Source organism: Malaclemys terrapin, chromosome 9, assembly GCF_027887155.1.
Source record: "Malaclemys terrapin pileata isolate rMalTer1 chromosome 9, rMalTer1.hap1, whole genome shotgun sequence".
NCBI classification, from domain to species: domain Eukaryota; kingdom Metazoa; phylum Chordata; order Testudines; family Emydidae; genus Malaclemys; species Malaclemys terrapin.
In genome coordinates this window covers 82,826,299-82,848,357 of record NC_071513.1, presented here as the reverse complement: position 1 = coordinate 82,848,357, position 22,059 = coordinate 82,826,299, and the positions used below count along the sequence as shown (strand labels likewise).

The following is a 22,059-nucleotide window of genomic DNA, read 5'->3' as shown; positions in this document are numbered from 1 at the left end:
ACGTTAGTCCAAGGGATTTAACATTTATGAATGTCTTTGTTGCCTTGGTATTAAAAAATAAAATATCTTCATTGTCTGTGTTTGCATAACATGTTAACTTTTGTATAGGTAACACAGAGCAGAGCTGTTGTAGTTACCAGCCTCAAAGAGACATTATATAGACACAATGGGGTTTATCACTTTTTAAAGGTGAAGTAATGCCAACAAAATTTTGATATCTTCTTTTTTCCAATCCTGGTAAAAAGGCAGAGATATTTTTATAATTAAAATGTTTTGAATTTATGTGGTGGGAGAAAATGGAATTGATATTTGAAATTATTTAGAAGATGGTGCCATCTCTACCTAGTCTACCTGCTGCCAGAGTTGCAAGAGTTTGCAAAGCTCATTGGACCAAACAGAGCTACTAGCAAGTATTAATAAAAATGTGGAATTTGGATTTAAAACTAAATTTAACCCGAAGAGATTTAAATATGGGGTTCAAACTGTGTTTCATCAGATTTAACCCTAAAAATATTGAGCCAGCTTCTCTTGTACAACCCTACTAAAGTCAATGGGTTAAACGCATGTCTTTGACTTCAGTGAGGCAGTTATGACAGCAATGAATTTAACCCATAATCCCTATTTATACTGTCCTGGGGCCTTATCCTGACAGGTGTTGAGCATGAGGGTCCAGATCTAGTGAAGCACGTGAACACATGCTTAACTTTAAGCACGTGCGTCTAAAGCCCACTGCAGCCTATGGGCAAACTCCAGTCCATTTCAATGGGTAGTGGATCAGGCTTGTGCATAGTATAGAATTCAGTGGGATTATTACTCACATAGTTAAACTTTTAAGTGCTTTGCTGGATTGGGATTCAGGACCTCCAACTAGTTTATCTGACAACTATTAGTATCGGCCTTCTAGTTTGTATAATTTTTATCTGCTTTCCAGCTCTCTTCCTTCACTCTTGTTCTTTTTGAAGAGCAAGAATCATGGAGAGTCATTTTCTGTTAAGTGAAGAGCAGAGGGGTAAACCAGCTTGAGCAGAAGGAATAAACAACTTTTATGGTTAAACTCAATTGGACTGAATACTGGAATTCCAGCTCTGAACCTCAGATCTAAATTGCTCCATTGCCCCATGAGTCTAGCTGAAAATGCCCCCAGCCTAATGCAATTACAAAATGATTATAACTAGTACTCTGAGTATCCCACGTACAGTAGATGTTTTGAAATGAGTTTACACTTTGCCAAAGTAAGATTAAATTTGGCTGAAATACCATTTATCTTTGAAAGTGTTAATCTGATTTATCTTTATTTTGTACTTTTTCTCCCTAATGTATTTGACAACGAAATTGACTAGTTTTTCCTGCAGAGCTGAGCATGAAAGGTGAACATTCAATTTGCTATTTCTTGATTTTTATGCAATGTGTATGCTTCAGTACTTGATAAATTCAAACCTTGTGGGAAAGAACTACAGATCATATTGTGAACACAAAGGACCAGATGTTGGCTTATATAATAGAGATTATTGGTTTGCATTTTTAATTTACAAGAAAAAAAATTGATTCTCTGCAATATATTGTGAAAGTTCAATGAGTCTTATTTGTATTGGAGTACTCACTAGTAGCTGTGTGACATTTTGGTGGGATGGTGGGCCTGGAGGTGATAGGATTAGCCAGGATGCAGCAAAAAGGGCATGGAAAGAGGGAATAACAAAGACTGGAGATGTTTGAGGATCATGCAAGCTTGGCGAAGCTAGGGCCAATTCTGGATAGAATTGAGGAGGTGGGAGAGAATATTAACTGGCATTTATCTCTTTATAGGTCAGTGGCAGTTCATGTAAAAGAGACCTGCTTAATTATGATAATTTGTTATTTCTCTCTTTTTAAAGCTAAGCAACTTATTGCTGGAGTATGCACACCAAGCTATGTAAATACCAGTGGGAGGGGAGAGAAGTTTTAAAACTGTATTCTGGGCTGAGAAAACAGAGACAAAAATTAATGAAATACTAAAATAACCTTTTGTAAAGTGCCAGTTTATGATTAAATTGTGTGTGAAAACTAGGTAGCCTAGGATTATGGAACTGTCTGTAAAACCTGTTCTCCTAACCTATATTCCACACAGTTACATTCACAATTTTTTTACTCAGATCAAAAGTTAGATGGGGTGATGTCAAAATAAGGCTTACCATAGAATATCAATGCACCCTTAGCTAGCAAGTCACGACTGTCCCTTCATAATAATAATAATAATAAGAATAACTAATGACACAATCCTCTAAACACCGACGATCTTTTATCTGTACTGAAGTCTTCTACTGCAAAACTAGCAAGCAAAAATCTGTACCAGAAAGGAAGCTTCATAGCCACATTGCATCTGATCTGAATTCATGTAAATAATTTCCCCTCGAGATATTTTCCTTCTCCCTTTATTTTTTAATGTCTGCCTTCCCTGAACCACTAAGTAAATGTTACCATAATTTGTTTTCGATGCTCTAACTTAAATTATAATTCTTCAGGGAAGAAATTTTCTTCTTATTTGTCTTTAAAACACCATGCTCCCATGTAGAACTACATAAATAGTAATTGGTAATGCATGTTTGTTCCATATGCACAATTCCTACTGAGATCAGTGGAACTCCATGGCTCAAGTGCATGCTGATACATATCTAGTTTTGAGAAGAACTTTGCCCTAAATTATCGTTCTGTCTGTTTGAAAACTACTATCTGCCAGCTGTACTATGTGAAACATTTATACTTGCATAGTACACTAGTAACTGCACCCGCTAGAGGTTAGAGAGCTACTGTCTTGCAGGGGCATCTCCAAATTGTGAGATCATTTTGCTTTCTAGTGCCTGCAGCTTAATAATTAGGCATTATATCCAGGATAGACTGCCACTCCAGGGCAATGTGGACTCACGTTTTAGACACCACTACTATAGCATGTATATTTAAATTAAATATTTAATTGTTTAATCAGCAGAGAGCAATTATTTCACACACTTTTAGACATTGTATCCAGAAGAGGGTGGCCGTGGAAAGACAGAGAGAAAGACACATATGCTTGCATAGCATGTTATAGACACTTTCTGCTTTTCTCTCTCCTCCCTATCGTTTGAAAAAGTTAGCAAAATTACTGTAATATTTGTAATATTGATATTGATACATGTACCTTAATATCCTGTATGGTTGGCACCACCAGTTCTGGAGGGCAAGTCTCATCATTAATCACTTACATTACGGTAGGATTTAAAGGCCCTAATCAGAATGAGACTATTGTGCTGGGTGCTGTTCAAAAACAGATGAGACAGTCTTTGGCCCAGACAGCTCATTTGCTGAATAACTCCTCTGTAATAACCACAGCCCCCAACAGATGGAGCCTTTACATCCGTGTAGCTGAGAGCATCAGGATTTCTTAGTTACCTATCTAGGCTGGTATCTAGCTCCTTGTTTCCAGGTGTACAAGACTTCTTGCTCTTCTTCACAGAGAAAAGCCTAAGCACCTGTTGAAGCAGCTGGAAACAAGGAGATGGAATCAGCGCCATGTGAGCACATAGTTCTCCCTGGACCACAATTTGGGAACAACTGCCCTATGTATTACAGTGAATTGCTCTTAAGCTTCCACACAAGGAGCCAGCAAAGGTTGAATAAATGTTTACTGGACACCAGTCTAAAGGTCTTTGTTTAAGGCAAGTGGTCTTTGGTACAGGTTTCAACCCATGTCAGTACATTAAGGATGGAAAAGTATGTAACAATCCAAAAAGTGAAGAATGCAGCTGAACTAGTAAAGCCAGGACCGGCGCAACCCATTAGGCGACCTAGGTGGTCGCCTAGGGTGCTAACATTTGGGGGGGCGGCGACCGTGGCGGCCGGATCTTCGGCCGCCCAGTCATCGGCGGCATTTCAGGGGCGGGACCTTCCGCCACCTCTATCGGGGGCGGCATTTCGGGGGCGGGACCTTCCTGCCGCCTAGGGCGGCAAAAAAGCTGGCGGCGCTCCTGAGTAAAGTACTCAATTTGTAAAGCATGCAGCTGAAATGGCACAAATCCAACTACTCAGTGAAGTTTGATCAGCTCAGTACAGTACATAAGAACCCAGCAACTGAGTTATGCGGCTCAGTTAGCACAGTTCATAAAGCATGCAGCTCAATTAGTGAAGCACTATACATAGGTAACAAGATGGGTTGAAATCTATTATTCCAAGTTAATAAGATATGCAGCTCGATCAGCAAACTATGCAGCTGGATAATTAAAATATGTAACCTGATCCCCAAAATATATATACAAAACTGACTCGTTAAAATTGCAATTTGTGCATTAATGATAGGGAAAATTTGCTGAGCCCATAAAGGACTACATTGTATGTACCGACAATGGCTTTTGTTTCAGTTAAGGATGAGCATGCTAGAACACTCTCAGAAATGAAATCAGTCAGAAAGAAATTGAGTATGCAAACTTTTTCTATTTCTGATTTACTTTATTAACTGTACTGGACCTAGGTACATAGCAGATGTTGTCTTTTGTGATGCAGATGAGCTGTTTCAAGCACTACAGACTAATAATGAGATTTGTTTATTGCTGCTAAACAAGGCTGCCAAACAGCTCCACATGCACACCCTATGATTGGATGGCTACAGCTCTCAAACAGTGTATGTTTTCTGGAGGCTACAGGCACAATCCGTTAGCTTTTTAGTCTTTACTCAGGGAAAATCTCCCATTGACTTCATCAGAAGTTTTGACTGAGTCTGGACTGGAGGATTTGGCCCCTGGAAATAAGCAGCTACTCTCAAACTGTCAAAGAATATTAGTGTGGCGTGACAGTAATTTAAGTGGAATGTAAGCAACACTTACTATGCAAAAATAATCGTTAGAATGGTTAGAAAGTATGTTTATTAGTTAATATGTAATTTGCTAAAATATTAGGCTAATATATAACATTTTATCTGTCAGGACAACTTCACACCCTGCACAAAATCTATTTAAATCTATGAAATAATATAAGTGTACTCATCATTGGGGTGGTTTACAGTCAAATATTTTGCCCAGAGATGCCAGTGATAAATTGGCCCATATAGAAACAAGGGATTACTGAATATACTTATGTGCCCCATTTTGCCCTACTTTATCTAGGCCAGAACATTACTTGAGGAAATGTCTGTTGGGAGAACAGGAGACTATTCTAAAGTCCACTGAAGTCAATGGGAGTCTTTCCACTAGTTTCAACCCACTTTGGACTAGGCTATAGGCTCCCAGAGTGCAGACTTCTCTCCTCTCACAAGACTGAATGCAGCAGGAAGAAGCATCCAAAAATGTGGAGGACTCAGAGCCGAGTCCTAAAAGAAGCTGGATATCTCTTGTTATGTCAGGTAGAATGTACAGGTATTGAGCCTAATCTTGTAGTCCTCACTCAGGCAAAATCCCCAACGGGTTAACTAGCTATATGCCTGATTAAGGACCAAGTCGACCAGTGCAGAGTACTTTATTGAGTACTTTAATGAGCTACATAATAGTTTGGCACATAAAAAATACTTTATTTACAAAGGAAATGCTCGCACAGTTGTTCCAGGTGTACACTGGAGTCAGTGGACCTTTTTCTGGGTTAATTAATCCACTTGGATTCAGTGGGAATATTCACCAAGTGCCTGATTCTGCAAGGTTCTTAAAGTCCTCAGTTCCATTGACTTGAATGAGAGTCCTTGATGGCAGAAAGCAGAATCAGGCCAGTAGTAATGATGAGTAGCTTAAGGAATGGTTGCAGGGCTTAACCCTTATATCATGGTAGCTGAGAACAGAATTTGACCCCTTGAGGTTCCGGCTACTTACCTGAACTGAAAGCTAAATTGTTTGAGATTCGCTAATCATTAGTCAAACTTGTAAATTATTATTAGGCAGGATTTGCAACTTCTTTAATATTTCCATCAGTGTTTTGTATTATGGAAGCTACAGTATTCTGCTTGTTTTTGCTTGCTAACTCTTGTGATACAAGCGGTTTCTGGGACCCAGTTAGGTTGTGGGGAGACAACCCCAATCTTGATGTTTTTATCATTGCTATTTGTTTAATTTTAACAAATATCATGCTTTAAATGGCATCACTCTGACTGTGAAATTAATAGAGCTATCAAAACCCAAGTTGTTATATAACAATGGTTAATTATTTACAAGCCAGTCTGAGCTAAAGCAGTACTGTAGCTGTCAGCATTGTCATTATTAAAATTAAAATGCTTTGTCTGAGTACTAGATAACATGACTCATTTAGGCTAAATGAAATGAATGCTGAATACTCTATTCTCTTCACCATCATTGTTCAGTTAGTCAGACACAGCACAATAGCATGTACTTTTTTCCCCAACAAGATGTTTACTCCAAGAAATCTAATAAATGCATAACAAAAAAAATAGTTTTACTTTTTTTTTTAAAAAAAGGACAAACTGATCAAAGCTCTTTAATTAAAAGTTAAAGCTGAGGATGTTCTAAAATTGGGCAAATTATTTACAGTGAATAATTTATTTGATAAATTTAGTCCTTTTTTTCTACTTGTGAGTTGTATGTGAAAAGCCTTTTGATTTTTTCATTCTTTGAAACCAGTCAACAGGCTCTTTGCATGAGCATATTTAAACTTACAAGTTGCTCAAGAACATTTTGCTTCACTATGCCTTTGTTTCTATTTGTAATTCATGGTATATGATTGGTCCCCAACATCAGATGGTATTGCTTCTGCTCCCTGATTGGATGATTAAAACTTTTACAAACAGTCTGAGGAAAATCAAAGAGATTCTATCTAAATATTTCTGCCATGTGAATATATTTTACAAGGATTAGTTTTACATGAACATTCATGAGAACAAAAAATTACTCAAATGAATGTTCACAGAAAACAAACAAAACGATTTTTGAATAATGTTGAAGCCAGTTGAGCATTAACAAGAAGAGAGGGTGAGCTTGACTGGAACTTACCAGTTTGTGAGTGACTATGGCAGTCCAGTAGGATACAAGCATCCTATTAGATTTGACAGCTTTCTTGCCCTTTAGTGAATGTCACTCCTGCTGCATATTGATTGGAGAGTGTGCCCTTAATAAAAGGAAGGACGTAGTGGCTGTTTGTGGTCTCTTCATTTTTATGTTGCATGTACTATGATGAATAATATTTACATGGGGTCTTGGTGTTCAATGAGCTAGTGATCTTTCTAGTAAATGCTATTACATGGTGTTCCAGAATCTGATTTCTTTATTTTAAGAAAAGTAAGTCTCTAATTCCTTTGTTCACAAAGATAATCTGTGAATGGAAGGAAAGGGTGAGATTTTCAAAAGATCCTAAGTAATTTAGGAGCACAAGTCCTGTTGATTTTAAATGGCACCTGTGTTCCTAAGCTACTTATGCTACGTCTACACCACATACTAGTGTTGGTGGCGTACAGTGTACATGTAGCTAAATGCTACAGTGAAAAGCAGGCTGCATCTATACTGCAGTGTGTAGGTACATGTCAGTGAAAGGTTCTGGCAGAGGGGAGGCTGTGGGGAAAGGCTGCCTTTTCCTGCTGCCTTCCCACTGCTGGTGCCTTTCCCCGCTGCTGGAGTCTTTCCTGCCGCAGGGAAAGGCTCCAGCAGCAGGGAGACAGCAGGACACTACACAGCTGAAAATAGCAGTGTAGATAGGGAGGCACAGCTTGGACAAATAGAGAGATGTATAGGGTATGTATGCGAGTACATACCCACATCCTTCAAGGGCATCTTTAAACACCTAAGCCTGAGAGTCTACACTCTAGTTATACCCATGCTAAGGGGGCTACGTGAATATGTATGCTACTTGGCCATCAAAAGAAGCACACAGTGTAGACAAAGCCTAAGGCACTTGAGAATATTCCACACTAAGCCAATGCTGTGATGCCTACAGATGGGGGATCATGCCAAAGGGGAAGCGAAGTTTGAGGAGCCCCACAGTGCACATATATAATATTTAGAGCATCTGCACAATCTACTGTGCGTGGAGTCTCATTTTGGCATCTCAGTTGGACTGAGCATGGAGACGTTCCCATTTCTCTATTCTATCCCCTAATAATCACTGAGTAAATAAAAAAGAAGAGATCACTTTCTGACCTGATAATCACTTTATCAGTTTGGCTGCTGCTAAATAGCTTAGATCAGGGGTTCTCACATCTTAATAGAGACTGTTTTGTGAGCCACATCCCTTCACATCTGTGGTCACACTGAGAACGTTTTGAAACAAAGTTAACATCGGATCTCCTTTCACTCTATACTTTCACCTCCCTTATCTGTTTTGTTCCTCTCAGCTGGAAACAAGAAGAGGCAGAACCCTGTAATCAGTTGATCTGTGTGTGTGTGACCAACAATGATCTGCAAAGGACAGAATTAGAATCTCTGTCTAGATACAGCCTGGTACAATGCACCTGCTCCGTTGCAGATTGTGTTAGCTATCAATGCATCAAGTGCAATGGAAAAGCAGCAGCAAAAGGGTTAAGATCTGAATGTGTCCAGGGTATAAAGTATAAAGCTAGGGTTGCAAATCTTTTTTGACAGGTTTTCTGAAAAGTGATTAGATATTGAAGCCCTTAGCCAGAACTTTTCCAAGGCCACTCCTATCACTTTTCCCAGTAGTACCCATCAGTTTTCTTTCCAGTGGCTGTCTCTCCCACCCATAAATACTTCTCTTTTTTTCCCACAGTCCTGTTTCTTTCTTTGTTGCCTGGCGTGCCCTCCTGCCTGCTATTGCTCATGTTTTGCTTGTTAGTCTATCAGACATTCCTGTAGCACATGACACCTGCGTTAATTGCAGCGAAAGGTACACTTCACACTGGGACCACCTACTGCGCTCTACCTCATGACAAGAACATAAGGAGATAGATGGAAGGACGTGGTCAATGCTTGTCTTTTCTTCTGTAGCATAGCAGTCAAGCAGAAGGTCGTACCTGTGTACATATTTTGGGACTGTGATTAGCTACATTCTGACTGTACAGCTTTTATGCTTGACTAATACACAAATAAATATAAACTTACTTTGCATTTCTACAGTTCCTTTCAGATGATGAGGGGAAAGAATGTCACAAATATTGGGGGAAATGCCGCTCAGATTGAAGCTGATAATATCAGTCAGGCAGACTCACAATGGGAAAGGAACTTAGCCCGTTATCTAATTCTTACAACAGCCTGTGTGGCAGGCAAGTATGATTGTTCCCATTTTAAAAACATACTGCCGAGATGCACAGAGGTTCAGTTACTTGCCCAAGGTGACCCATTGAATCAATAGCAAAGCATGGAATAGATCCCCAGGAGACCTGACTCTCACTCTTCTATTTCAATAGCTAGACCACACTATCTCCTGGGACCTCACATTTTTTCATAATTTATTTAGAAAACAATTGTGTGTTTTTCCTCTGGGTTTTAATTCTTGAACTCTTTTGCGGGGTATTAAGATAACAAGTTGTAATTTATATAGTGAGGCATTGAAGGAGAGGCTTGGAGAACACATGATCATATTTTATTTTTAAATTAAATAGGAATTTTCCTCGGGATCATTACAAATAAATGTTCACTTGTTAATTTTCTGTTTGGTTACAAAGGCCATTGTTTGAACGAAGAGGGAAAACATGCTGTCAGAACTGTTTACAATGTAGTACAAATGAGAGAACAGACTGGAGGGGATATGCATTAATGAGCAAGGGGACTCTGAGCAGTGGGCAATAGCGAGCACAGTCTTTGAAAATGTGTCCTTGCAGTTGGCTGGAACGCTACCTTAGGTGTGTAGAAGGTAGGGTGACCAGACGTCCCGATATTATCGGGACAGTCCTGATTTTAACACATTTGTCCCGTGTCCTGACCACACAACGGTCGGGATGCCCTTTGTCCCGATATCAGGGACCGCTCACCATCACCGCCAAAGTCCCAGGGCTGGAGTAGGTGGCGCTTCCTGGGGCAGCTCCCAGCGGCGTGCCCACCCGCTGGCAGGAGCCTGCAGTGCTGGCAGCCCCTAGGCACAGAGGTGGAGGGGGTCTCCGCGTGCTGCACCGGCTCCCTCCTGCCTAATCAGAGCTGCGGGGGCGGGGCTTGCAGGTGCTGGCAGCAGGCAGAGAGCCCTCTGCCCCCACACCACACCCCACCCACACAACCACCTGACCTGACCCTAGGAGCCAGAGGGACCTGCCAGATGCTTCCTGGGAGCCGCCCCAGGTAGGCACCGCCAGGACCCTCCACCCCCGGCAGGTCCCTCTGGCTCTTAGGGTCGGCGGGGGGGTAGGAGGCTCTGCTGACTGCTCCCACCTGCAAGCCCCGCTCCGCAGCTCCGGCAGCTCCCATTGGAGCTTTTCCCGGCCAATGGGAGCCATGCAGCTCGTGCTTGTGGCGGGCACAGCACGTGGAGAGTCTGGAGACCCCCCCACTGCCACTCGGACCCTAGGAGCCAGTGACCTCCCAGCAGGGCTGGTGAGTGCGGCCAGGGAAGGGGGCAGGGTGTGATGGAGTGAGTGTCTCGGAGGTGTGTGTGGGATGCTGGGCTGTGAGGATGTAGAGGGCGTTGGGCTGTGAGGGTGTGGAGGGCACTGGGCAGTGGGGGAGGTTTTTGTGTTTTGGGGTGCTAGGCAGTGGGAGCCTGTTGGGGGGTGCTGGGCAGTGGGGGAGATCTGTGTGTGTCAGGGCACTGGGCAGTGGAGGTCTGTGTGGGGCACTGTTTAGTTGTGGTGGTGGGGCTGTGGGGAGGGCACTGGGAGGGAGGGAGGAGAAATCTGTGTGTATTGGGAAACTAGCGAGTGGGTGGTTCTGTGGGGGGTGCTGGGCAGCTGTGGAGGGGCTGTGAATTGGGGGGGTGCTGGGCAGGGGTGGTAGTGTGCACAGCACTGTGCATTTGTGGTGGCGATGTGGGGGGGTTGTGGGGAGGCTCTGGGCATAGTGGGTTCAGGGTGTGCAGGGCATAGTGGATCCAGGGGGCGCTGGGCAGAGGAGCTGTGTGGCGCAGCATGAGCCCACCCCCAACAGGAAGGGGCATGCTGGTAGCACAGGGCCAAGTGGACCAGTGTACCCCATTGCCCCTGGCCAGCCCTGCCCTTCCCGCTGCTCACCTCCTCAACTGAAGGCGGGGGTAGGAGGTGCAGGGGTAGGTCCTGGCAGTGCTTACCTGGGGCGGCTCCTGGGAAGTGGCCGTCAGGTCCCGGAGGTGAGTGTCAGCTGGGCTGAACCAGCAGTGTAACTCGGGCTCCCCCAGCAAAGTGTGTGCAGACTGGTCTACCTAGCTCATGGCAGAGCCAAGGGAAGGAGGCACCTGCCTCTGCACATGCTGATTCCACCCAGGGAGGCTGGAGCTAAGCTGCTGCCCAGGTCACTTACCCACATTGGCAAGCAGGGATTGCACCTGGCGGCGTACATCTGCTTGATGTACAATCGGGACGCCATTTGTCCCGATGTTCGGGTAAAATTTAAAATTTGGTAGTGAAACAGAAAATTAGTCAATTGGGAATGTCCCATTAAACCCAATTGTGATCTGTTATCTACTGACAATTTTGGTTTTTCAGGTTGTTTTGAGATGTAACACAATTTACAGTAGGGATATGTAGTTTACAGTTCTGAACCACAGTGGACAAACTACAGTGGGCACGTAATAACAAGCACAGAGACTGCGCGGTTCTTTTCAGTGGCTGGCTAGCTAGCTAACGAAAACCCCACCCGAAATGGCAATGGCAAGGGAGGAGCCAACTACCAAAAAACAAAAAAGATAGAATGGGGAGCCACTTACACCTGGATTCGGAAATCCTATGAGTGTGATTCAAAAGCCTTTTGTAAAGCATGCGAGAAGGAATTTAGCATTTGCCATGGCGGTGAGTCTGATGTTAAGCATCATGCTGATTCAAAAAATCATGAACAAAACACCAAGACTCACAAGAGCAATACCCTGGTCTCACATTTTTTCAGCAGGCCAAATGAATCCTTCAGTAACAAGGTTATTGCTGTTGAGCTAACTCAAGTTTACCACACAGTAGTCCATCAACACTCCTATCGCTCGTGTGACTGTGAACTTAAACTGGCGCCTACCTTGTATCCAGATTCAATGATTGCGAAGCACGTCAGCTGTGGCTGGACTAAAGTGGAGGCATTGATCAAAAATGTGCTGTCATCACTTTCAACAGAATTTTTAAAAGACCTCAGCAAGCCAGACAGTCCCTATTTCTCAGTTGCCACAGATGCATCTAACAAGGGCAATGTGAAAACTTTCCCCTTATCGCAGAAATACTGGACACCCGAATATGGGGTCCATGATAAACTGTTAGACTTCTATGAGCAAAGCGAAGAGACTGCAGAGGCAATAAGCAACACATTATTTGAAAAACTTGTGACACACAAACTAGACCTAAACAAAATGTCTTCCTACTGTGCTGATAATGCAAACGTGAATTATGGAAAGTGACAATCAGTGTACCAGAATTAAAAAAAAACAAAATGAAAACATCTTGCCTGCAAACTGCCCTGCCCATGTTGTGCACAATGCCATGAAACATGCTAGCAATACCCTACAAGTTCACATTGAGACTCTGGTGATTAAGATGTTCAATCATTTCAGCAGTTCTGCTAAGAGAGTAGCAGCATTGAAGGATATGTTTGACTTTGTGGATATGGAGTATTCCACTTTACTGCGCCACGTTCCGACACGCTAGTTGAGTCTTTTCCAAGCTGTAAACAGGCTTGTAAATACATGGCAGGCTGTTAAGTGCTACTTTGTTTCTCTGGGCAGTCAGAAGTGCCCAAAATCTCTATGGATGCTGTTCTCGGATATGGAAAATGGTGAACGTGGTGAGGGGCCTAACAAAGTTGAGGTTCATCTGTTTTTCCTCCAGAATGTCCTGAAAATCTTCAATGATACTGTGCTCTGTTTGGAAAATGATAGTATGACAGCATGTGAAGTATATGCTATAATTAATACTCTGAGAATTAAACTTCAGCAATGGAAGAATGACAAATTCTTTGGCGCCAGAGTTGAAAATGCATTAACTGAGATGCCGCCTGTCACTGCTGCATGTCTCCAGAAAGACTTCATGAAATTTTATGATGTGTCGATCCTATATTTGGAGAAATGGTTTGATTTTTCAACAACTGGCTACTTGTTCAATACCCAGTGCTTGAACATCAAAGTTAATAGGGCATTTGAATACAAGGATCTGTCTGCAGCTGTGACAGCTGTAAACCTCCAGAAAACAGTGGATCTTGATCTGCTCTATGATGAGTTCTATATCAAAGACATCAACTCCAAGATGGAGCCTGGAAACTACTCAGTTGGGGAACTCTGGTCTCAAGTGCTGAGAAACAAGGACAGTAGCACTGAATTCCTGAACATGACAAAGCTGGTGTCATACATGCTCAGTATACCAGTACGCAACGCATACACAGAGCGTGTATTTTCAATCATGAAAGATGCATGGACTGATGTCTGGAATCGAAGCAGCATAGACTTGGTGTGGAGTGAAAACCCTTGTCAAGATGAATTTCTGGATGAGTTGCAAGGACTTCTACAGCTTTGTGATTGGCCAGAAGCAAGTCATGACTATGACAAAGTCATCCAAGAAGTACTAGACTTCTGGCATATTTGAGAGGTATGCAAATTGGGAAGTTGATTTACTGATTGAATAAAAAACCCGGCCCTTTACCCCTGTTGTTTGTTTAGTGTACAAATAAATCTGTATGTTTAAATATGGATTACAACTAAGTCTATAATTTAGTCAGGGGGGCCATGACACTCACTGATTCCAGACCTCTGTGACTTAGTTTGCTTCAGCCCCAGCTTCAGCCACTGACAGCTGAAGGCATGACTGTGGACCTCCCCTCTATGACCGTGGCTGGGGCTGGAGCCAGGGCTAGAACTGTGACCCTTTGCTCCCCTGCCCTGCAACTGGGTCTGACTTTGCAACCAGGATCCTGCACCCCTGTCCTGCGGCTTCAGCCGGGGGCTGGAGCTGGAGCCCTGTGCCCCTGGCTCCGTAGCTGCTGCTGGGGGCTGGAGCTGGGGCCTTGAGTCCTTGCCCCATGGCTTGTGGTGCAGGCGGCATAATCTTCCTTCATGCCTTATGGGTCCCAATCCTGTAGTGATTGCCACATATATTTACCTTTACCCATAGTCCCAGTGATATCCATGAGACTGTTTACAATAAGTAAAGTTAAGCACATGCTTAAGATTTTGCAGGATTGGGGCCATATATTGCAACAAGACTACTCATGTAAGTGGGTTAATGAAGCTGACTTGTATCTCAGTTTTATAGTAATAGGCACTTTCATAGCACCTTTCATTTAAAAATGTCAAAGCAGTGTACAATCATTAGGTATTGTACTAATAACATGAGTTGATTTGTATAAAAGCCTTCTTAAAAGCAAAACAACAGACTGAGAGAAAATAAATCTAAATATTTTATTAAGTCCCCAAACCAATATCAAAACATACGTATGGCCTTTAAAATGATCATTAAATACAGTTAAAACAAAGGAGTTGAAAACCAGCTCTTCCTTTACTTACCTGCTGATAAGTTATGATCTTCGGCTGCAGCTGTCTGAGTGCTATTAACAGCTACTCAGTTTTGGATGTTGTCAGCCTCTATAAGGATTTTGTATTTCCTAGTATCACATGCCAAACCCACAAAGATGTAAGAAGAAGCATGTAGCAGTCTGAACTATTAGTATTAGTGATCCTGTATGGCAGTGTACGGTTACAGGGTTAATTCGAATTAAAGCTGATAAATCCGAATTAAAGTCGTAGTGTAGACCAGGCCACAGATGCCTGACCTCAGGTCTTGACAGGAAAAAAACAAAAGCCTTTTCAGTTCACCTTCAGTGAGTAGATGCCTTTTATCTCAAGGCCACTTCTAATTAAAAGTGGGGTTTTTTTTGGCATGGGCTTCTCTGGGTGGCTCAGCATGTATGTAGTCTGTACAGCACTCACCATCAAAAATGGAGGACATATACATCTGCACGTGCTATAAAATGAATTTTTAAAAAGAGCATGTGAAAGGTCCTTCTTGTAGCTGTGAAAAAACAAACATTCTAACAAAGATGGTACAAACACTTCACCTTCACCCTCTGTGGGGACATATCCTTCATTCTCCCATGGCAGGCTGGGAAAGTTTGGCTTTGTGATTGCATGGAAGAGAGGTTTCCCAATATAGTCTGCTTCTCTTGATGATGCTCCATTTGATGCCACCTCTGCTGTCACTGGAAAAACTTCAGCCTCAGGATCATCATCTGCTATTGATTGGGGCTATACCCATAGACTTTCATACACTAAGAAGAGAGCTCAGTTTCAGACCATGGAAGAGAGAATATGGTGGTGCATAGCTGCCTTTGGCAGTAGTTGTGGCCAATTCACTGAGAAGCTGTAACATACTTGTCCAAGCAAAGCAGAAGAAGAAAAAGTAGCCGGTCATGCTTAACATTCAAGGAAAGCATGTACAGTGTATGTATAAAACATGGCTGGATTTAGAAAGGATTTCTCCAGTATAACTGCCACGCTTTGGATACATGTTACTGGCTGTATCAGTTAGACTTGCCCTGACGTTTGGACTAAATTGGGCAAGTGAGACTGGCTTATCTCAGTTCGATGAATTGGTGTGATACAGCCAGTGCCAGTTGATACAATATCTTTCCTTTAATGGGCTCCACTTTTTCTTTTTCGTCCTTTTGGCTTGCCTATCCTCAAACTAATGAACAGGTTCAATCTCTTACTGATTTCTGACAAGAGGCCCCATAATTTATATTAACTTCTAAAACTTCCTCATACTCTAAGCAGGTTATTCATTAACTGAATGTAACCACTGGCTGTTAGATAAATCCTTTTAACTAATTCAAATTACATATCAAGCTCAGAGAAGTTTCACTTGGGCTGCTGCTGAAGCTAAGCTTTGCAAAGAATTAATTCTGATTTGTTTTTGAATGCTAGAGTTGGGGGAAATGGAGAGAAGATATTTGTTTGCTTGATTCCACATGACAACTCCAGGGTAACTGAATAGACTGTACGGTTGGTTTGACAAGGCTATGCACTGAGCCAGCAGCTTCACATACCAGAGAGAGGGGCTGAAATGGGGACTCTGACAATTGTAATGGATTTTATCAGACTTTCTCTAAGACCAACTATTTTGTCTTCAGTTGTTAATGTTTTTCAGAGGTTTCCCTTCTGAGAGGTATGAATAACTAATTTAAATGAATATGCATTTGTGTAGGATTTTTCAACAATGAATAAATAATTACTGCAATACAAATGTACAATAGCACATCCAAATATTAAATAATGAAATAGTTTTTCTGAGAGAGCAAAAGTTGTATAGTTATTGTTGATTAGTTTGTGTGGATTCAAGTGCTACAGTTATTATGCTTGTGTAAGTGTATTTCAATAATATACATACAGTGCATGTTGGAAACTTGCTTCAAATGCCATAGAGAGGTAAAGCAATGTTTCCCCAGCATAGTGTGTTGCAGCATATGCACTAATCCTACAATGTTCTTAATTCTGCCCCTGGGGTTCATTGCATTTTGTTTTATTCCCTATCCCAACCCCACCCCCAGGCACTTTATATACGGTAATGCACTATTACTGCCTTAGTTTCAGGGCAACTCTGAATAAAATTCGGACTAGAGAAGGCACTGGCCCTGTTAAAAGATTTACTAAAGAGAAGCCCACTGGATTGTCAGACACATGAAGGAAATTCAGGGTTAGTTCAATAGTCATTCTTGTAGAGGGCTCTATGGGACAGCCACTCTGAATTCATTTTTATTACTACATTTCAACCTTCACTTTGCTAGTGGACTTCTTACAAGCCTATTCCCGCAGTCTCCCTCTGGCTTCTTCATTCTGTAAGTCTCTCCACTCTCACTCTCTCATAAATGGCAAAAAGATTTTTTTTTTTTTACTTTTGTAAGGTTTTAAATTGAGTTCCCTCCCCATTCCACCCCCGTGTTATAGAAAAATGACCACGGGGATTGAGATCTCATTCAAGAAACATTTTAAAATACCAGCATTATATAGTATCATAGTGACAATGAGCATACTGGTATGCGTTCTATGATGTACTTAATAATTTTCCTTTAAGGGTAGGAAACAGTGTAGTTTTTTTGCTTGTAAGTATAATGTAATTTATATTTAATATAATATTTTCAGATATTAGAGATATTCAGAAATATTTACCCAAAAGATATAATTTGTTGGCGTTTAACAAAATATAAGTCATAATAGGATTCATAAAGTGTTGTCACATAAAACACAATTAAAGCTGGCTGTATGTTGCATAGTACATCAAACCCCATGATTTTTTATTCTTTATGTCTTATTGCAAGAAAACTGCATCTCTATGGTATGTGAAATGTCAAGTATATACTAAGAGTCTTAGCTATATATGATATTTTTCTGTCAAGAAATAAGAGGGTTGTGAATTCAGCCCTTGGAAGTGGAAGTGTATATTTTTGTATTTACTATAGCAGTTATATCCTGCTTTGGTTGTGCAGCCAAAACGCCCACAGAGATCAGTGGTAATTTGGGTTTGATTAAGCAGAATCAGACTCTTAAAAACTAAACATTCACTAAAATATAAAGGTATAACAGTTTATGAAATTCAGATTATCATATGAGAAATGCTTCACATGCTAGTTTTGTTTGTGGAAAGAATTCTTAAGTTTTGTTCCAAAGTATACAAGGGAGAATATATATTGCTTTGATTTTGGTAGAAATTCCTTTCCTTCGGAGAGATGAATCTGAAGATTCAGTGTATAACTCTTGAGAATATATCTTACAGATGTGTCTAATGAAAATAAAATTTCCAAACTGTATGTGAGAATCAGATGTCAATAATGTTCCACCACACAATAACCAGAGCAATGTGTTTATAAAACAGTTGATCAATTAAAAAAAAATACCTTAAAATTAATCGACTTGTCAGTGCTTGTTGCTTCATCTGACAGAGCACAAAATCCACGGGTTTTTTAGTCAAAATGAAGTGTGGAAACCTGTCGTGACAGAATGAAAGTGAGAGGCATGTAGAAAACAATAGATGTCTTGTGGGAAGAATTTAAATATATGCAGCTAATCCCATGGGAACTGCTGTAGTCCATTCAGACTTTGTGAAAAAGATGCTCTTTCAAAATAATCTTTAATCCTTTTCTTTCACTGAAAAGTCTGAGAACTTTATTGAAAAATTGCAGGACAAAGTGTTCTAGATTAATCAGCCAATGATCTGTAATAATAACATTTTAAAATCAAATTATTAGAGTAACATTTGGGGATATTTTGTCCCAAATATTTTGTGTATTGTGTATTCATTGTGCATATGAACATTCTGAGGAGACTTTCAGACCAAAGGTAACTAGGAAACGCACCCAGGCCTGATTTTACTATGCACGAGAGGTACCTATGAGAGGAAGGATCCAGTGGTGTTGGGCTATTACAAAGCCTCTGTGATTTTTTGTGTTTATTTAAATTTTGGAATCCCCCCTTTTCCTTTAGTCCATGCTAAAAATAGAAAGCAAAGAGCTATTGGCTCCCACTGTTAGTTGGTGCCAGAGTAAAGAACAACATTAACATTTACTGGAAATACTCCAACTTAAGCAAAATGGGCTGATTTTGTAGCATGTCTACCATTATGTCACACTACAGCCTAAAAACATAACCATGCATAATGTCCACAACAAATTGACACATAACAAACAAGAGTGGAGTTTGGAGAAAGGTGGAAGGAGTTGAGGAATTCCACAAGTTTCCTGTTGGATACACTTTTAAACCAGCCTACTACTATAGATCTTTTTTTTTTTTCAAATGAGGGCTGTCCTAGCCCAGTGATAATTGGCACTCAGGAGCTGTCTTACCTTGATGTGTTAGATCACAACCTTGTCCAAGGCTTTAGTGATCAACGGCTCCATGTCTAGTTGGCAGCCGGTTTCAAGCGGAGTGCCCCCAGGGTCGGTCCTGGGGCCACTTTTGTTCAATATCTTCATTAATGATCTGGAGGATGGCGTGGACTGCACTCTCAGCAAGTTTGCAGATGACACTAAATTGGGAGGAGTGATAGATACGCTGGAGGGTAGGGATAAGATAGAGAGGGACCTAGACAAATTAGAGGATTGGGCCAAAAGAAACCTGATGAGGTTCAACAAGGACAAGTGCAGAGTCCTGCACTTAGGACGGAAGAATCCCATTCACTGTTACAGACTAGGGACCAAATGGCTAGGAAGCAGTTCTGCAGAAAAGGACCCAGGGGTTACAGTGGACGAGAAGCTGGATATGAGTCAACAGTGTGCCCTTATTGCCAAGAAGGCTAACGGCATTTTGGGCTGTATAAGTAGGGGCATTGCCAGCAGATCGAGGGACGTGATCATTCCCCTCTATTCAACACTGGTGAGGCCTCATCTGAAGTACTGTGTCCAGTTTTGGGCCCCATACTACAAAAAGGATGTGGAAAAATTGGAAAGAGTCCAGCGGAGGGCAACAAAAATGATTAGGGGTCTGGAACACATGACTTATGAGGAGAGGCTGAGGGAACTGGAATTGTTTAGTCTGCAGAAGAGAAGAATGAGGGGCGATTTGATAGCTGCTTTCAACTACCTGAAAGGAGGTTCCAAAGAGGATGGGTCTAGACTGTTCTCAGTGGTAGCAGATGACAGAACAAGGAGTAATGGTCTCAAGTTGTGGTGGGGGAGGTTTAGGTTGGATATTAGGAAAACCTTTTTCACTAGGAGGGTGGTGAAGCACTGGAATGGGTTACCTAGGGAGGTGGTGGAATCTCCTTCCTTAGAGGTTTTTAAGGTCAGGCTTGACAAAGCCCTGGCTGGGATGATTTAGTTGGGAATTGGTCCTGCTTTGAGCAGGGGGTTGGACTAGATGACCTCCTGAGGTCCCTTCCAACCCTGATATTCTATGATTCTATGATTTAGGAGCAGACGGGAGCTATCTGTAATGGGTTTGAGTGTCTGGAGCCTATCATGGATATGACATCACTCAGGATTTTGTGCTGTGTGCTCAACCTACTTTTGTAGCTGGGCACATATTGGTGTGCATTGCTAAGTAACTTCCCTCACAAGATATTCACCGGTCTAGCCCAGCACTTGCTGAAGTAGCCACCATTGAGTGCCTCCATTTTTGGATGTTCAACCTGAAGAAAGCTTGGCTCTGATTTTTTACAACTTTAGTTGAAGGCAACAAAGGATGGTCTGAACCTTTGAAAATCAGGCCCCAAATGTCTGAAACTAGGTGCCCCAAATCAGAAACCACTTAGGAATGTTTTTTCTTTCTTTGTATTTTGTTGTTGTTGTGCATGCTCCAGTTGCTTGGGGAACAACTTAATCCACACATTTAAGATGTCCCCCTTTTTATACTGTTTTCAGTGACATGGCACTATCTGGACAAAAATTAGTAACAATACTTTCATTATAAATACTTCAAAAATAAAGACTGTGGCTGCAATTCTTGCAAAATTTGCTTTGCTTAAGTATAATGTTATTTCCAGCCCAGACCACTTGTATTTCTAATTTATCTATTTAGAATCTAAGCACCTAAGGCAATATTAAGACTCACAGTTAGGTCCAGTTGCCTTTATACTTGGAATTTTTATTGTTTCTCTTCAATTATGAGAGCAATTATTATGCATGGAGGTGAGTGTTTTGCATCAAACTCTGAAACCTGTCAGGCTAGGGTTTCATTCTGACAGCCCCTAATAAGGAGTTCTGATAAGAATGCTGTGCCTCCAGCTACCAAGAGATCATCGTGGACACTAATATCTTCAAGGTCCCCAATGAGAGTGCATCTGTCTCAGTGGGTTATGGAAAGAGAAACAGGTCCTAAAATACATTAAAATAGACATTAAAATTAGGAGCTGGACTTTGATTTAGATCTGGAAATGCATAGAGTACCAGTGGAAGAAGCAGAGCACCTAATGTAATGTGTCTGACATTTTTTCTGCTTAATTATTATTAATGTTTACTATGGTAGCTGAAGGACCAACCAAGAATAGGGCCCCATTGTGCCAAGTACTGTTCAAACAATGAGGAGTAGATGGTCCCTGCCCCGAAGAGCTTACAATCGAACTAGACAAGTCAGGGTAGAGGGAGGGGTAAAACACACACAAGCAGAGCGAAGAGTGTGATGGTAGCAAATGGCATGCTTGTTCCACAATTTTTTATTTTATTTTAGGGAGGTGGAGCCACTTAGATGCTAACTCGTTTTATAGCGGAAAACAGAGGTAGGTGAAATAGCATCAAGATGCTTATGAGGAGGGTTGAGGAACCATCCTTTGAGGAAGTATTACCAACCACCCTGACCCTACAGGAAATGTTACTTTAGTGGCCTATGAAACTAGTTTCCTTCTACAGAGAAGCAAAGAGAATAAAGGCTGTATTTTATCACAAGAATATGCCATGGTTTGCTCAAATTAATAAAAATTATCTGATAATAAGAAGCAAACCGCATAAGCTTGTAATGAACAAGGAAGTGCTTAAAATCTTCTCCTTATAAGAGCTGAAATGTTCTGCGTGTGTAAATCTTTTCAGCAGTGTTACATAATGAAACTTTTAAGGAGATTTGTCATAATTAGAAGTTAAGACACGGTAGCTTATTGAAGAGGTAACCTCAATTTCAGAGAGCATACAGTAAGGAAATGTTTTCTGGCATTGTCCTTAATATGTTCTATAAAAACTGCAAAATGGAATCTGTTTGAGGCAGGGAGCTAAACCATTATGAGAGATTGAGATGCCTGATTTTCCCTTTGCTGAGGTACAAATCAGGAGTAAATCCACTGCAGTCATTGCTGTTACACTGGTGTAAAATCGGTACAAATGAGAGGAGAATAAGGCCTGGAATCCTTTTTGTAATCTGGCGATGAGGAGGGTGCCTAAATGGGAGCTGAGCTCTGCTGAAAATCTGGCCCATAGCAGATGCAGACACCTTCACAGGTTTCTGGAGTGTGCCTCAAAAGATCACTTTCCTCAGAGAGAGGAAGAGATTTAGAATCTTCCATTTGAAACAGTGACAGCATAGCTGAATAATATCCTGTGCTTTGGTAACTAAAACATGCACATACATCAGTTTGGTCTCTAATTAGTTATAATATAAACTGAGACCAACCTG

General features: G+C 41.4%; 1 protein-coding gene across 1 annotated transcript in view; it reads left to right on the top strand.

Moving 5' to 3' along the window:
* Nucleotides 1-15,845: 15,845 nt before the first annotated feature.
* VEPH1 (ventricular zone expressed PH domain containing 1) overlaps nucleotides 15,846-22,059 on the top strand; it is a 145,639-nt gene continuing 139,425 nt past the window's right edge. Inside the window, exon 1 of the mRNA XM_054039306.1 lies at nucleotides 15,846-16,135. The gene's annotated coding sequence lies outside the window, so the exon portion shown is untranslated. The remainder of the gene's footprint in view (nucleotides 16,136-22,059) is intronic.